Genomic DNA, 18844 nt, shown 5'->3' on the forward strand with positions numbered 1-18844 from the left:
TATACTTCATCTATATCCATGCAAATACTACGTCTAAATTCATATTACGTTTATATCCGGCGCATGTTATGTTTAAATGCATACTTCTCATACTACAACTAAATATATACTCCATCTATAGCCATGTACATACTATGTCTAAATATATAATACATCTATACTCAGATGCATACCATGTTTAAATGCATATTTCATCTACATCCATATAAATACTATGTTGAAATACATACCAGATCTTTACTCAGGTATATCCTACGGTTATGTTGAAATACATTCGACATTTATATCCAAGTGCATGCTGTGTTTAAATGCATGCTTCTCATACTACAGATAAATGTATACTTCATCTATATTCAAGTGCATACTATGTTTAAATTCATACTACGTCTATATCCATATAAATATCGTGTCTAAATAGATCTTTACTCAGGTATATCCTACAGTTATGACTAAATACATACAACATTTATATCCAAGTGCATGCTGTGTTTAAATGCATGCTTCTCATACTACAGATAAATGTATACTTCATCTATATTCAAGTGCATACTATGTTTAAATTCATACTACGTCTATATCCATATAAATATTGTGTCTAAATAGATCTTTACTCAGGTATATCCTACGGTTATGTTTAAATACATACAACATTTATATCCAAGTGCATGCTGTGTTTAAATGCATGCTTCTCATACTACAGATAAACGTATACTTCATCTATATTCAAGTGCATACTACGTCTATATCCATATAAATATCGTGTCTAAATAGATCTTTACTCCGGTATATCCTACGGTTATGTCTAAATACATACAACATTTATATCCAAGTGCATGCTGTATTTAAATGCATGCTTCTCATACTACAGATAAATGTATACTTCATCTATATTCAAGTGCATACTATGTTTAAATTCATACTACGTCTATACCCATATAAATATCGTGTCTAAATAGATCTTTACTCAGGTATATCCTACGGTTATGACTAAATACATACAACATTTATATCCAAGTGCATGCTGTGTTTAAATGCATGCTTCTCATACTACAGATAAATGTATACTTCATCTATATTCAAGTGCATACTATGTTTAAATTCATACTACGTCTATACCCATATAAATATCGTGTCTAAATAGATCTTTACTCAGGTATATCCTACGGTTATGACTAAATACATACAACATTTATATCCAAGTGCATGCTGTGTTTAAATGCATGCTTCTCATACTACAGATAAATGTATACTTCATCTATATTCAAGGGCATACTAGTCTATATCCATATAAATATCGTGTCTAAATAGATCTTTACTCAGGTATATCCTACGGTTATGTCTAAATACATACAACATTTATATCCAAGTGCATGCTGTGTTTAAATGCATGCTTCTCATACTACAGATAAATGTATACTTCATCTATATTCAAGTGCATACTATGTTTAAATTCATACTACGTCTATACCCATATAAATATCGTGTCTAAATAGATCTTTACTCAGGTATATCCTACGGTTATGTCTAAATACATACGACATTTATATCCAAGTGCATGCTGTGTTTAAATGCATGCTTCTCATACTACAGATAAACGTATACTTCATCTATATTCAAGTGCATACTACGTCTATATCCATATAAATATCGTGTCTAAATAGATCTTTACTCAGGTATATCCTACGGTTATGTCTAAATACATACAACATTTATATCCAAGTGCATGCTGTGTTTAAATGCATGCTTCTCATACTACAGATAAATGTATACTTCATCTATATTCAAGTGCATACTATGTTTAAATTCATACTACGTCTATACCCATATAAATATCGTGTCTAAATAGATCTTTACTCAGGTATATCCTACGGTTATGTCTAAATACATACGACATTTATATCCAAGTGCATGCTGTGTTTAAATGCATGCTTCTCATACTACAGATAAACGTATACTTCATCTATATTCAAGTGCATACTACGTCTATATCCATATAAATATCGTGTCTAAATAGATCTTTACTCAGGTATATCCTACGGTTATGTCTAAATACATACAACATTTATATCCAAGTGCATGCTGTGTTTAAATGCATGCTTCTCATACTACAGATAAATGTATACTTCATCTATATTCAAGTGCATACTATGTTGAAATTCATACTACGTCTATACCCATATAAATATCGTGTCTAAATAGATCTTTACTCAGGTATATCCTACAGTTATGTCTAAATACATACGACATTTATATCCAAGTGCATGCTGTGTTTAAATGCATGCTTCTCATACTACAGATAAACGTATACTTCATCTATATTCAAGTGCATACTACGTCTATATCCATATAAATATCGTGTCTAAATAGATCTTTACTCAGGTATATCCTACGGTTATGTCGAAATACATATGACATTTATATCCAAGTGCATGCTGTGTTTAAATGCATGCTTCTCATACTACAGATAAATGTATACTTCATCTATATTCAAGTGCATACTATGTTGAAATTCATACTACGTCTATACCCATATAAATATCGTGTCTAAATAGATCTTTACTCAGGTATATCCTACGGTTATGTCGAAATACATATGACATTTATATCCAAGTGCATGCTGTGTTTAAATGCATGCTTCTCATACTACAGATAAACGTATACTTCATCTATATTCAAGGGCATACTACGTCTATATCCATATAAATATCGTGTCTAAATAAATCTTTACTCAGGTATATCCTACAGTTATGTCTAAATACACACGACATTTATATCCAAGTGCATGCTGTGCTTAAATGCATGCTTCTCATACTACAGATAAATGAATACTTCATGTGTACTACAGTCTACTCAAGTACATACTACGTCTATATCCAGATACATACTATCTATGTTTAAATGAATACTTTATACACATGCAGGTGCATACCAATCTGCCATACAGATATATCGCGATATAAACGGTTAACCGGTATATTGCGCAGTTGTGTGGTAAAGCCCAAAGGCACATCCGTTATTATAAACAGCAGCTGCATTGCGGACATGAAGGACAAGAAGAAGAAGAAGAAGAAAGCGTGTTCAATCCTGGGAAAGTGTTCGAGTGCTTTCCAAACGACCCTGAGGGGAAAGTCACTTTCATCACCAATGACAACCATTTTGACAACTCAACTAGTGTAAAAGACACAACCGGCAGAACGCCGCTCTTACCGGACACGCAGACCACAAGGAATAGGTTTGGGAGGAAATGAGATATTTATTAAAGGTTTTAAAAGCGTATTTGAGTGTCTTTATGAAGGCGGAGGGTTTATTTTACAGTTATATTACTGCGCAGTTAGCATGTTAGCATTGTCATGGCAGGCAGGTGCACGCGCGAGGATCAGGATGCTCTCTCTCTCTCTCTCCAAAAATTATTATTATTATTATTATTATTATTATTATTATTATTATTAATACTAACAAAATACTCAGTCATGCGTGAACACGTACCTTCAGTATATTCACGGAGTCAGAGTAATGCGTTTCCAAACATGGACACGGTGCGACATAGTGTTTATTTTCATCCTGATATTATCTCCGGTTGGGTTTCTGTCCTCCTCCGTCAGTAGAGAGAGCATGAGTCTGTCTGTCTGTCCGTCCATCCATCCATCCCTCTCTCTCTCTCTCTCTATCACCCCGAGCAACGACAATAAAGCAAAGCATGCTGGGAAACCGAGTCACAAACACTAGCTAGCAACAGTTAGCATCAACCAAATCTCATAACGTCATAAGCATTACTCTTCAAAGGACAAATCAATAAATAAATAAAACACACACACACCAATAATCCTCACATTAGATAGATAGACAGATTCTTTATTGTCATTGCACATTACTATACAATGAAACACTGTTTGAGGGCTCAGACCACAGCTGCATATCATCCATCCATCCATCCATCATCTGTAGCTGCTTATCCTGTTCTACAGGGTCACGGGCAAGCTGGAGCCAATCCCAGCTGACTGTGGGTGAGAGGCGGGGTTCACCCTCAGGGGCGGAGCTAGGATTGTTAAAAGGGGAGGGGTCACACTGACTGGCAGCCTGAGTACATCATGTACCAAAAAAATAATTACCATTGCTAGTTTTAGGCAGCTTAGTACGGAAGCCGCGAGAGGCCCTTCATATAATCTTTTTTTATTCACCTTGTTATCCCGAGATAACAACATAATTAATTCAGGATCTCGAGAAAACAACACAACTAATTTGAGATCTCGAGAAAACAAAACATTTATTCCGTGATCTCTAGAAAACAAGACAATTATTCCGTGATCTTGAAAAAGCAAAACAATTATTTCATGATCTCAGCTTGATCACTGGGTGGCACGGTGGTGTAGTGGTTAGCGCTGTCGTCTCACAGCAAGAAGGTCCGGGTTCGAGCCCCGCGGCCGGCGAGGGTCTTTCTGTGCGGAGTTTGCATGTTCTCCCCGTGGTGACTGGTGACTCTAAATTGACCGTAGGTGTGAATGTGAGTGTGAATGGTTGTATGTGTCAGCCCTGTGATGACCTGGCGACTTGTCCAGGGTGTACCCTGCCTTTCGCCCGTAGTCAGCTGGGATAGGCTCCAGCTTGCCTGCAACCCTGTAGAAGGATAAAGCAGCTAGAGATAATGAGATGAGATGAGCTGGATCACTGTATCTCCGTCGGTAGAGACGAAGCTGGGCCAGTCTTCTGCGGAGGCGCCGCGGACTAATTTTGAAATTATCCCTTATTAAAAGACTTAATGCAATCTCTCCCTGTGTCAACCCCTGATCAAAATATTGCCTTATTAGGTGATCGATTATTCCAGACATTCTAATGCCCAAAGTTGCGTCTATACAGAATGAGAAATAGCCCCAAAGTCAGCATATCACAAGTCTCTTGGCATACCTGAATGAACCATTTCTCAGCTGTTTACTCGAAATCTCGAAATAACGGTTTTGTTTTCTCGATCTCAAATTAGTTGTGTTGTTTTCTCGAGATCCTGAATTAATTATGTCGTTATCTCGGAATAACGGTTTTGTTTTCTCGAGATCTCGAATTAGTTGTGTTGTTTTCTCGAGATCCTGAATTAATTATGTTGTTATCTCGGGATAACAAGGTGAATAAAAAAAAGGATTATATGAAGGGCCTCTCTCGGCTTCCGTAGCTTAGAAACCAGTTCTTCCATTATTGCTGTTTCTTCCCCGTTTTCTTGATGATGCGTTCTAGAAACAGCACACTAAAACTTACAGTGCTCAGCGTAAATGAGTACACCCCCTTTGAAAAGTAACAAACTGGGTTTTCGCGCCCAAACCACAGGAAGTCAAGGTTATAGAAACCCTAGTGAATGAATGAATGATGAATGAACCCTTTATTGTCACTAGTCACAAGTACCAGCGAAATTATCCGTCAACCCGTCCGTACATATACACATACATACAATTGACACAGGGGGAGTAGACAGGACAGGAAGACAGGGATGAAAAATACAGTAGTAACATGAGGGGAGGGGAGGAGGAAAAAAGCAACCCCCACACTATGCTCTTGTGGGGAGTACAGTGTGGGAACATAAAAAAAAACACCTCAGCACATAAGCACAAAAATAACAGTACACGTTACACATGACTTGGGACTCGAGGGGGAAGGGGGTGAGGGAGAGGGCGGAGGTATAGGTAACCCAGCGCAAACAAGCAGTCCGGTCCTGCAGCCAGACGGCGCTTACCGACTTGTCACACTGGGGGTAAAAGCGGCGACCGTGGGAAGAGGGGGGAGGAATATGAGAGAGTCTAACAGCAGTGACCTCCGGGGGGGGGGGGGGGGGGGGGGGAATTGTTTCCCCCCAAGGCCAGTGGTGTCTGAGGGAGCCAAAAGCAGATAAGATTGGGATTGCTTGGTCTTGGGGCGAGTAGACGCATTCCTTTACACGACTACTCTGTTTGTCCATTCTGGTCTCCGAATCGAATCGAATCCATTTTCCTTTGCAAAGCCGAAAGCTTCTCCATGATGTTATCCATGTTGTGGTTCAAGTTCTGAATAGTCACAGTCTTATGAGGCTGAGGTGACAATCTAGTTTAAAAAAAAAAAGTTAGAAAAATGACAGTGGGCGCTTTTCTAATATTCTTATACGGCTATTGAAACAAGGGGGGTCACGGGCACCCCAGGAACCCAACCCCCCCCCAGCTACGCCCCTGACCCTGGACAAGTTGCCAGGTCATCACAGGCCTGACACATAGAGACACACAACCATTCACACCCACACCTACGGTCAATTTAGAGCCATGAATTAGCCAAACCTGCATGCCTTTGGACTGTGGGGGAAACTGGAGCACCCGGAGGAAACCCACACGGACATGGGGAGAACATGCAAACTCCACACAGAAAGGCCTTCATCGGCCGCTCGGCTCGAACCAAGGACCTTCTTGCTATGAGGTGACAGTGCTAACCACTACACCACCATGCCGCCCCAGCAGCATATCTCATCTCATCTCATTATCTCTAGCCGCTTTATCCTGTTCTACAGGGTCACAGGCAAGCTGGAGCCTACCCCAGCTGACTATGAGCGAAAGGCAGGGTACACCCTGGACAAGTCGCCAGATCATCACAGGGCTGACACATAGACACAGACAACCATTCACACCTACGGTAATTTTAGAGTCACCAGTTAACCTAACCTCCATGTCTTTGGACTGTGGGGGAAACCGGAGCACCCGGAGGAAACCCATGTGGACACGGGGAGAACATGCAAACTCTGCACAGAAAGGCCTTCATCGGCCACTCAGCTCGAACCCAGGACCTTCTTGTTGTGAGGCGACAGTGCTAACCACTACACCACTGTGCTGCCCCAGCAGCATATCAATAAAATAAAATAAATAAGCATAACCTTTTAAAAAGCAGCATATGGGCATATATTATGTGTTTTTAGGTCTTTAAAAACTCATTAATACTAGATCAGCGGCTACAATTATCGACAGTCCATAATTATCGACACCTTTTCAGATTTACCAATAATTTTTTTTTACAAAGGTGAGTTTCAGTCCCAACAGTTATTATTGGTTAATTAATCAACCAGAAGACCCCTTCGCCCTTTGATCTTGTTGTCTGATGACACAGCTCGTTACCTGAAATGGAATTTTTTTAGCACAATCAGCAATTTGAGTAAAACCTGAATGTTATCTTCGCAGGTAAGCATGGTGGAAAGATCATGGACATGTTTTTACTTATCAAAGTCAAAGTCCTTTCCCACGCCATGTGGCGCCGATCTCCGTTTCCGTAGCCCTCAGCCTCTCGCCTATTACATAGCCAGGGTTACAGTGCAGGGCTAGTCCTCTGGTAACCACGAGAGTTTGACTCCCCACTCACATCTGTATTGCAGCATGCCTTGCCAGACAGCAGTAGGTACCATTTTTATGATGGTCTTTGGTATGGCCCGACCGCAAGTAGAACTCACGATCTCCCGATTGAGAGGCAGACACGCTAACCACTAGGCCAACTCATGGTTTTTACTTATCAAATTCACAGATATTTCATGATCTCCTTGTCAAAACCTACTTTGTTTCTTACTCTTTCATTTGACAGTCGCCGTTTTGTATCTAAACGCACGTTTGAGAAGTCACGTGTGTGAGGTGTCGATAATAGTGATCACTTTCACTTGTGAATTGCCATTATCGACATACTACTACTACTATGGCGGCCTCAGCTGAGTTTCACGCCTGGATGACCAGTCTTCCCGGTTGGCCATGCATTCTGCTAGCTCAGCAGTGGATAATGCGTTGACGTCTCTCCTAAGGGTGTCAATGAGGGTTGTAGGAGGGCGTCCCCGATTTCTGTGGCCATGGAGGGGTTCCCAAAGCAGAAGCTCCCCCGCAGGCAGATCTTTATGCCTAAAGCAATGGCCAGCGAGTCCAAGTCTCCGCCAGGCCACTTTGTCCGAGATTTTTGGGAAAGTACCATAAAGTTCCTCGTTTGGCACGAAGCTCTGCCAACTGATGCCAAGGGCTGTACGGAGCATCCGAGTTTAGGCACCATCAAGTGATCTTTCAAGGGTCAATGTTAATGACCAGCATTCACACCCATAAAGTAGCATGGACTCCACAGTTGCCACAAAGAGCCTGATCTTAAGCTCACGGGAGACACTAGATTTCCAAACTCTACTTAAGTCATTTAACGCTTTCCAGGCAAGAGCCTTTCTCACCTTAATATCCTGGTCAGTGGAATTAACCCATGAGCCGAGATACTTAAAATCATTAACCTCCTCAATTGTACTACCATCATTTGTAAACAGAGGCCCAGGAAATGACACACCACGCAACATCACCTTGGTCTTCTTGTCATTGAGAGCTAGGCCGATACGGTTGCATTCCCTCTCGACACTGTACAGCAATCTTTGTGCCCGATTGACATCGTTAGATAGCAGTGCAATGTCGTCAGCAAAGTCCAAGTCAGTGATGTTCTTTTCCGGGTATCCGCGCGAACGCCTGGGAGTTATTGTAAAGCCGAATTCATGCTCCCGTCCATCGATGGCTTTTCGAAGAGCATAATCAAGGGCTATCACAAAGAGGTAAGGGGCTAGTGTGTCGCCCAGCAGAACACCAGCAGAGATTTCAAAATCTCTAGTCTCACCATCAGGGGTCATCACCTTTGCTTGGGTACCAGTGTACATCGCGTCAATTGCTCTTAGAAGCCTTGGGGGAATTCCATAAGCCTTGAGGATCTTTATCATTTTACCCCGACAGATTGAATCAAAGGCTTTCCTGAAATCCAGAAACGTAAGAACAACGGATAAGTTGTTCTTTCTGGCCTCCTCAATAATTCTCTGCAGAGCCAAGATGTGACTTATTGTAGACCTATTTTCCTGGAATCCATTTTGATTTTTCCGAAGGTGAGGGTCGATATGGTCGCGGATACGGTTGAGAATCATACAGTTATAAATCTTCACAATGACACAGGTTAAACTAATACCTTGGTAGTTATCAGTGTTTGATAAGTTTCCCGATTTTGGAACTGGATAGATGTTTGAAAGGGACCACTGTTGCGGTTTACCTCCAGACACGAGCGCTTGGTTATAAAAGTCCAGTATAATGTCATCAAGATCACAATGCTTCACGACTTCAGGAGGAATATTGTCTGGTCCAGCGCTCTTTCCTTCCTTAAGAGAATTTTTGACACTGATGTATTCTTCGATTGTGAATGGGCCATGTCTAGGTTGTCTATAACAACGGGGATGTCTTCATCGGGGTCATCCACAGGTGGTGCATTCCCAAGCAAATTCTTGAAATGAGAATTTCGACATTATTGACATGCTGTGGAATTAAGGGACATTTGCAACTGTTATGGATCGATCTTTGTGTAACATTGTTGAAGTACTTAAAAAAAATAAAAGTGCAGTGCAGTGATTTATAATAATTTTTTTCTGATTCATAACAGAATGGAATGTTTATAGAGTATTTGGAATCCGATTGCAGTAAATAGAATTAGACCAGAATTAAATTCCTAGCATATAAAAAAAATTACATGCTTGAAATATTCAGATTTTTCTATTCCATTCAGATTTTTTTTCTTCGCAGTTTGTTGTAAATATCTACCACATATTACAATATCAGTAGACATTTTATATTTTGGTTCGAGGAATGACATGTGACCTTTGACCTGGATTTTCATGTGGTTACAATCTCAATTGCCCATTGACATTTATTGTTAAACAACAAAACTAGAAATTAATACAAACAACAATGAATGATTAACAAAATGTGATTGATGAAAATACTTAGAAAGTGGACCAAAAATATTTTCTGACAGGTTAAACATTATCAGTTCATTTGTTTACAAGCATTAGAATTACTTCCTCATTTACGTAAACACTGACATCCATATATTTATATAAACGATATTTTGTATTAAATATAAGTCTATGAAAAACAAATTTTAAATAAAAATTATGTTTTGTTAACTTAATACCACATACTGATTATTTTTTCATAAATAATGATCTGGGTGTCAATAATTGTGGAACGGTGTCGATAACTGTGGACAAAGGTGTCAATAATTGTGGAACATTGTCATGTGATCTGATACACTAAGTAATCGGGAATCAACTCTTTTTTTTTCCAGTGGAAGTTTGAGTAATTATTCATGCACAAATTACATATTGAAAGTTTATTTTACTTTTGCAATGGCCAAACGATCGTTAAGGTGTCAATAATTGTAGCCACTGCTCTATTACTAAGGAAACTATTTATTCAGAATCATAAGTAACAGCTAATTCACAGTTCACAGGGACAGGAAAAGCAGACGTAATCTAATCTCAGGATCAGACTACACACATTATTCAGCCTGATTTTGATGTAGCAGACAAATCTGAACATCTGAACAAGGTGGTGCAGGGGTTAGTACTGTCGCCTCACAGCAAGAAGGCTCCGGTTTTGAATCTCATGGTCGATGAAGGTCTTTCTGTGTGGAGTTTGTGTGTTCTCCCTGTGTTTGCTTGGGTTTCCTCTGGGTTTTCTGGTTTCCAGTCCAAAGACATGGAGATTAGGTAAAAAATACCCAGCCATTGGGGTTGTACAAGCCAGTGCATGCTTAGTGCCGGTCCCAGGCTTGGATAGATTGGGGAGGGTTGTGCCAGGAAGGACATCTGGTGTAAAAACTATGCTAAATCAAATACATGATCGTGATGATCCGTTGTGGTGATTTCTAACAGGAGCAGCCAGAAGAAGAATGTGAATGATGAATGGGTCTTGTCGTATGATATTACGTTATGTTACATGGCATTTAGCAGATGTTCTTATCTGGAGCGATGTACAACAAGAAGTGCTGAACTGCTAGATAAGAAAGTTCTAGTGCCCACTGAACAAGGGACAGAATAACACTAAGTGTAATATTCTGCTGAAATACCAACACTCAGAAAACACCCAAGGAAACAAACCAACCACAGAGAAGAAACTCCAATGGCTAACCCCAGGCTAGACAGTACACAGCCTGGGTTGGTCTAGACTGATGGGCAGGGAAGAAGGGCAGAGGTGCAGCCTGAAGAGGTGGGTCTTCAGTCTGTGCTAGAAGGTGGTCAGAGAGTCAGCAGTTCTGACCTCAATGGGAAGGTCATTCCACCAACAGGGAACCAGGACAGACAGCAGTCTTGAGCGGGCTGGGTAGGAGTGATGATGATGAGGGGCCAGACAACCAGTAGTAGCAGAATGTAGGGATCCATCTGGTGTGTAGGTTCAGATCAGACTCTGGAGGTATCAGGTCAGTCAGTCAAAGTCCCTCTCATGCCAGAATCTGGTCTTCCCAGTCAGTCTCCTGTCCAGTACTAACCAATTCTTTAAGGTGTATGAATGCAGTGCCGATCTCTGTTTCAGTAGCCCTCGGCCTCTCGCCTATACAGCTAGGGTTACAGCAGGGGCCTTGTCCTCTGGTAACTGCGAGAGTTTGAGGTCTGGAGGTAAGCTGGCCCCAATCAAGAAACAGCAATATAGCTTCTGCGACGCCCCATGGCACCTCAACAAAAACTCTAGCATTTCAGATTGTTTTGTGTTTTCTCGCAATTCCAATGAAGTGTTCTTTGATGGCCTTGATTGAAGATTTCTTGACCCTCCTCCCCGATGACACGCAAGAACATGAACAATGATTGATCAGGGTCAAACTTGAAGTGTTGCCAGTCTCCTGACCAAGACACAGCAAGAATTTACAGCACCATGATCACCTAATCTGACACGGTGACGATCGTGAAAGACAAAAATATCATGCAGTCTGATCCCGGCATAAAGCGGATACTTCATGTCATCGAAGAAGAAGTGTTATTTAACAAAGAAAGCATCTAATCACATCATGGTGTTTTGTAACAAGACATTTATTGAGCTGTCACGAAAGGAGTCTCCAGTGTCAGTGCTTTGTAACAACAAGTTTTTCCACCACAGGAAAGTCTTCAGGACAGCGAGGTTAGATTTCACGGTTTCTCAGTAACAAGACAAGTTGTGATTTTTGTCTTACAGAGTAGTGAGGGAATTAATATTTATATAATCATATACGTGAGAACAGGAGCTAACAGAAAATGAATAAGCAACAACAAATGCTTCATACGGGCGGCACGGTGGTGTAGTGGTTAGCGCTGTCGCCTCACAGCAAGAAGGTCCGGGTTCGAGCCCTGTGGCCGGCGAGGGCCTTTCTGTGCGGAGTTTGCATGTTCTCCCCGTGTCCGCGTGGGTTTCCTCCGGGTGCTCCGGTTTCCCCCACAGTCCAAAGACATGCAGGTTAGGTTAACTGGTGACTCTAAATTGACCGTAGGTGTGAATGTGAGTGTGAATGGTTGTCTGTGTCTATGTGTCAGCCCTGTGATGACCTGGCGACTTGTCCAGGGTGTACCCCGCCTTTCGCCCGTAGTCAGCTGGGATAGGCTCCAGCTTGCCTGCGACCCTGTAGAAGGATAAAGCGGCTAGAGATAATGAGATGAGATGAGAAATGCTTCATACATGTGCCTTGTCATAAACACAAAATTGAAAAAGAACAGAATAATTTTCACTTATAATCCCTGTTTCACATGTAAATGGTGGTCTGGTGAAGTTTTCTGTAAGGAAATTTTTATTGAATGTTCATGGAAGGAGTCTCCAGTGTTAGCGTAGCAGTCAGTAACAGTTTTTTTTTTTTTTTTTACCAAGATCAAGAGAGAAAGCAACTGTTTAGCTGCTAAAATGTAAGTGATATAGTGATAATCTATTTAGTGGATGTTCCACAACATTGAATGCAATGATAGATTGAGGAAAAGTATGATGTGCTGCTCTTAAATCAATAATATTTTGTAGTCACTGGCAAATTGGTGTGGAATAAGAGGAATAAAACACTTCAGGTCATGCTGTTAAAGGAAAATAAATAAATAAATAAATAAATAAATTTAGGAATGCTATTCATAAATAATAATCAACTTTGAGTTGCTAACAGTAACTCCACTTGGCACTGAGCCACATCTCACCACCCTGTCGCTGATTCGTTTCCTATAACCGCATGCCCCCGAGTGTTTTATGTATTATTTACTTTTTGTTGTTGTTGTTGCATTATTGTACATAAAAATCATCATTGTTGTCAGCTGTCCATTGCTAGCGATGATAACTGCTTCATTAGGATGTGCATAAACGCAGATGGGCCGCAACGCCTGCACCAGCAGCGGCGGCACGAACGGCCCAGCCGAGCCACGATGGAATGTCTGGCCTCATGAGCTCTCGTATGCTATTCTCCTCTCCTAACGAAGCACCTTGCACAGTAAGGTAAGACAAGCAATGTCGTGCCCCCATCATGTTGTCTCTCTGGACCTCCAGACCTGATGCCAAGTGATGCACAAAAGTGCCACAGACCTGATGGGTATGGAAGTTGCCCTGCAGTGACACCTGACTTGCCAAGTGATGCCATCCGTTGGCCATTTGAGTGGCTCTTCTGCATGCCATCTGGTGGTGTGGCATTGACCCTGTTGGGTTCATCTGCCACATTGCACAGAAAAGCACCCTGCTGCCAATTATTGGTGATGTACCACTTAATTCACAGCTGGAACCCAGGCAGGCGCTACCCCTCCAGGTCAGAGCGGACCTGAGAGCAATGGTGACTAAGGGGTAACTCCACTTTCCCCAGTACTCAAGTCGTCCCAGACCTGAGACTCACCACCGGTTGCAGTTTAAAGTCATACCCAGGACTAAAAGAATGAATAAAAATAAGACTCCTTAATAAATGCATAACAAAACATTAGACATGTTACAAAATATTCCAAAACAATACAGTAATTCTGTTTGCATTACATCTACCTTGACTGCTTTTTTTTCTCCACTTTTCCCAATGCTGTAATGGCAGAATAATCAGATCTATGAGTTTACCAAGAATAGAGTTTATTAATCCACATCTACTCAGAGGTGGCAGCAGGAAGATTTGGATTGGGAGTGACGTGTTGCGTGCTGAAGGCGCGCCAAATCTAGGGGGGTCCAGGGACATGCCCCCTCCCGGAAATTTTGGAATTTTTAACTCTCTAAAACGCTATTTCCCGCATTTTGAGAGGCAAATTTTGTGGAGTAAAGCTAAGTTTAATGTTTCTATTAGAGTACATTTCGTCCATGTATTTTTTTTCTATAGGAAACAGAACCAATGATACTATAATGTAATTACGTCTACTTAGTATTGTTGAGAGGATAACACCCTCTTACCATGGGTTTGGTACTTTATACCGTGTTTACATGTGAGTAAATACACACACAATGTTCAAATGTACCTTGCTTAACTGAAGGAACCAAAGTAGTGCATTCTCTTGTCATTGAAAGACGAGAAGGCAGCAGCAATAGGGGTCAAGTCCATGGTGTCCACGATATCTTTATGTACATGTAGCAGTGTACAGTTTCCCTTAGTTTCTCATGGATGTGCTCCCCCCCCCACACACACACACAAACAAAACACAACAAAATTTGTCCTCAGTGTCCTTGTTGAATTAAAAAGCTAATAGATTTATATACAGTTAGGTCCATAAATATTTGGACAGAGACAACATTTTTCTAATTTTGGTTCTGTACATTACCACAATGAATTTTGAACAAAACAATTCAGATGCAGTTGAAGTTCAGACTTTCAGCTTTAATTCAGTGGGTTGAACAAAATGATTGCATAAAAATGTGAGGAACTAAAGCATTTTTTAAACACAATCCCTTCATTTCAGGGGCTCAAAAGTAATTGGACAAATTAAATAATTGTAAATAAAATGTTCATTTCTAATACTTGGTTGAAAACCCTTTGTTGGCAATGACTGCCTGAAGTCTTGAACTCATGGACATCACCAGACGCTGTGTTTCCTCCTTTTTAATGCTCTGCCAGGCCTTTACTGCAGCGGTTTTCAGTTGCTGTTTGTTTGTGGGCCTTTCTGTCTGAAGTTTAGTCTTTAACAAGTGAAATGCATGCTCAATTGGGTTGAGATCAGGTGACTGACTTGGCCATTCAAGAATATTCCACTTCTTTGCTTTAATAAACTCCTGGATTGCTTTGGCTTTATGTTTTGGGTCATTGTCCATCTGTATTATGAAACGCCGACCAATCAGTTTGGCTGCATTTGAGCACACAGTATGTCTCTGAATACCTCAGAATTCATCCGGCTGCTTCTGTCCTGTGTCACATCATCAATAAACACTAGTGACCCAGTGCCACTGGCGACCATGCATGCCCAAGCCATCACACTGCCTCCGCCGTGTTTTACAGATGATGTGGTATGCTTTGGATCATGAGCTGTACCACGCCTTCGCCATACTTTTTTCTTTCCATCATTCTGGTAGAGGTTGATCTTGGTTTCATCTGTCCAAAGAATGTTCTTCCAGAACTGTGCTGGCTTTTTTAGATGTTTTTTAGCAAAGTCCAATCTAGCCTTTTTATTCTTGAGGCTTATGAGTGGCTTGCACCGTGCAGTGATCCCTCTGTATTTACTTTCATGCAGTCTTCTCTTTATGGTAGATTTGGATATTGATACGCCTACCTCCTGGAGAGTGTTGTTCACTTGGTTGGCTGTTGTGAAGGGGTTTCTCTTCACCATGGAAATTATTTTGCGATCATCCACCACTGTTGTCTTCTGTGGGCGTCCAGGTCTTTTTGCATTGATGAGTTCACCAGTGCTTTCTTTCTTTCTTTCTTTCTTTCTTTCTTTCTCAGGATGTACCAAACTGTAGATTTTGCCACTCCTAATATTGTAGCAATTTCTCGGATGGTTTTTTTCTGTTTTCGCAGCTTAAGGATGGCTTGTTTCACCTGCATGGAGAGGTCCTTTGACCGCATGTTTTCTTCACAGCAAAATCTTCCAAATGCAAGCACCACACCTCAAATCAACTGCAAGCCTTTTATCTGCTTAATTGGGAATGACATAACAAAGGAATTGCCCACACCTGCCCATGAAATAGCCTTTGAATCAATTGTCCAATTACTTTTGGTCCCTTTAAAAACAGGGTGGCACATGTTAAGGAGCTGAAACTCCTAAACCCTTCACCCAATTTTAATGTGGATACCCTCAAATGAAAGCTGAAAGTCTGGACTTTATGCCCATGTCCATTATATAACTATAACTTGAATATGTTTCAGTAAACAGGTAAAAAAACAAAATTTGTGTCAGTGTCCAAATATATATGGACTGAACTGTACCTGCTCAGCTACGTGTTATAAAGCAAAAGCACAAATAACTGTCTTTCCTTTAGTCTTCAGTGCAAGTAAACAGTCATTGATTTCTTGGTTTGTGAAATTTGACCTGGGATGTAAAAAAAAAAATTATACTGAAAACTTACCTCGTTATCATCAAGCAACTTGGGCGCCTTTGTCGAGCCCAAAAAGTTTGCAATGGACATTTGTCTGAAACTCCTCTTCATACTGATTTTCAGTGAGTGGGCAGGGCAGCGAGCGAATTCATGTAGATCTAGAGCAACATCAAGTTTTTGGGCACCCAAAACTGCTTGTGAACACTATCTAGCCATCCAGACAGGACATGAGTTATCAGTCAGATACAAATGTAGCGACACCGTCATAGCCTTGCTGTCACGGGGTCCCCGCTTTGGCGCGAGTACCCAAGGAGACCAGACATGTCTAGACGGTTGCCACAGCAACGGGTTAATTAGTCCACAGAATATTCATAAATCAGCTTGTCTACTAAAAGTGATGGGTTTTGCAGTTCTGCATGAGCCAAATAAAGAAAATCCTGGAAAACGGAGGCAATCCGTGACGTCAGGGCCAGGTTAGTTTGCATCAGTTTTGGTGCGAATGGGTGCTACCAACCTACAGTACAAAGGGATGCCACCGGGGCGCCAGGATGAAGGGACGCAGCGGGATTTAATAAGGGAAAACAAAGGCACGCAGCGGGCTGTTTATTCACACTACTCTCTCCTTTTCTTCCTTGTAAATAGTCAAAGGACTCCCATTGTAACTTGGGGGGGCACCAACATGGGGGGTGGTTGCCCCCCCCTGCCACCGCCACTGTACTGTACACATCTACCTGTTTTTGGTATACGAGTAGTTTAAGAATATGGATAATTCCTTTTTATCTGAGAAAACAGTAGTGATGTGTTTGGGTGTGGTGGACCAACAGAACACTTTCCATCATGTCCATGAGGCAGCTTCAGTCGAAATCAACTTAGAATCACTTTCACTTGCTGAGTGGAGCTCGACCGAGAAGAACATTCCATAACAAAGCAGTTCTGATGCAGAAACCTGATCCTCCGTCTCTCCAGAACGAGACAGTCAGGCCTGCTGATATCCAATTTGTTCCATTTATCCTGGATGCTGAAGCTGATTTCCAGTTTGCCTTGTGACGCTTTCTTCCGAAGTCTGTGGGCGATGTGAGCTTTTCGAAACAGATGATGTTACAGTTGCCAACATTTCTCCTGATATTTTTACACACAAGACTTTGCTGCAGAGTAGCTTTGTGATGGTCTGTTTAAAGGCATAGAATACATAAAAATGCATACTATAAAGTAATCTAGGATATATCGCAGAAATAAGTGCATAAAATGATTTAAATCTAGAATAAATACAAAATGAAAATGATGAATACTAATCTAAAAATCTAAATCATCCTACACACATCCTACATAATGCATCTACTATACCCAAAAGGTTACTTTATAAATCCAGGATACATACATCAGTGCTAAACAGAAATAATTCATACTACATTTAGGATTGATGCTAAGTTTGAATGCATACTACATTTATATCCAGGTGTGTACAATGTCTAAATTCATGTATCATATTATGTCTAAATGTATATGTCATCTATATTCAGGAAAATACTGTGCCTAAATACATACTACGTCTATATCCGGGTACAGACTACAGTAGTACAGGATGTCTAAATATATACTTCATATGTATCCAGGTGCATACTATGTTGAAATCCAGATTTAGGATTGATATCAGGTCCAGGTGTGTACTACATCCAGATGTAGGTTTGATGTCAGGTCCAGGTGCATACTGCATCCAGATTTAGGATTGAGTCTAGGTCCAGGTGCGTACTACATCCAGATTTAGAATTGATGCTAGGGCCAGGTGCGTACTACATCCAGATGGAGGATTGATGTCAGGTCCAGGTGCGTACTACATCCAGATTTAGGATTGATTCTAGGTGCAGGTGCATACTACATCCAGATTTAAGATTGATGTCAGGTCCAGGTGCATACTACATCCAGATACAGGACTGGTGTCAGGTCCAGGTGTGTACTACATCCAGATATAGGATTGATGCCAGGTCCAGGTGTGTACTACACCCAGATTTAGGATTGATGTTATATCCAGATGCATACTACATCCTGGTTTAGGATTGATGGTAGGTCTTGGTGCGTACTACACCCAGATTTAGGATTGACGCTATGTCCAGGTGTGTACTACATCAATATTTAATATGGATGTTATATCCAGGTGCATACTACATCCTGGTTTAGGACTGATGGTGGGTCCAGGTGTGTACTACACCCAGATTTAGGATTGATGCTAGGTGCAGGTGCAGACTACACCCAGATTTAGGATTGATGCTATGTCCAGGTGTGTACTACATCAATATTTAATATGGATGTTATATCCAGGTGCATACTATATCCTGGTTTAGGACTGATGGTAGGTCCAGGTGTGTACTACACCCAGATTTAGGATTGATGCTAGGTGCAGGTGCAGACTACACCCAGATTTAGGATTGATGCTATGTCCAGGTGTGTACTACATCAATATTTAATATGGATGTTATATCCAGGTGCATACTACACCCTGGTTTAGGACTGATGCTAGGTCCAGGTGCGTACTACACTCAGATTTAGGATAGATGTTAGGTCCAGGTGCATACTACACCCAAATTTCGTATTGAATGCTAGGTGCA

The 18844-nt window shown here is 41.1% G+C and overlaps 1 protein-coding gene across 2 annotated transcripts in view; it reads right to left on the reverse strand.

Moving 5' to 3' along the window:
- The window catches only part of ccdc92 (coiled-coil domain containing 92), a 223229-nt gene that overhangs the window by 63037 nt on the left and 141348 nt on the right, over nt 1–18844 (reverse strand). The window contains exon 1 of one of the 2 annotated variants that reach the window (XM_060931252.1): nt 3487–3644. The exons of the other annotated variant lie outside the window; for it this stretch is intronic. The gene's annotated coding sequence lies outside the window, so the exon portion shown is untranslated. Of the gene's footprint in view, nt 1–3486; nt 3645–18844 lie in introns of those variants that run through there. 2 annotated transcript variants of the gene reach the window in all.

This window comes from Neoarius graeffei, chromosome 10 (genome assembly GCF_027579695.1).
Source record: "Neoarius graeffei isolate fNeoGra1 chromosome 10, fNeoGra1.pri, whole genome shotgun sequence".
Classification (NCBI taxonomy): Eukaryota; Metazoa; Chordata; class Actinopteri; order Siluriformes; family Ariidae; genus Neoarius; species Neoarius graeffei.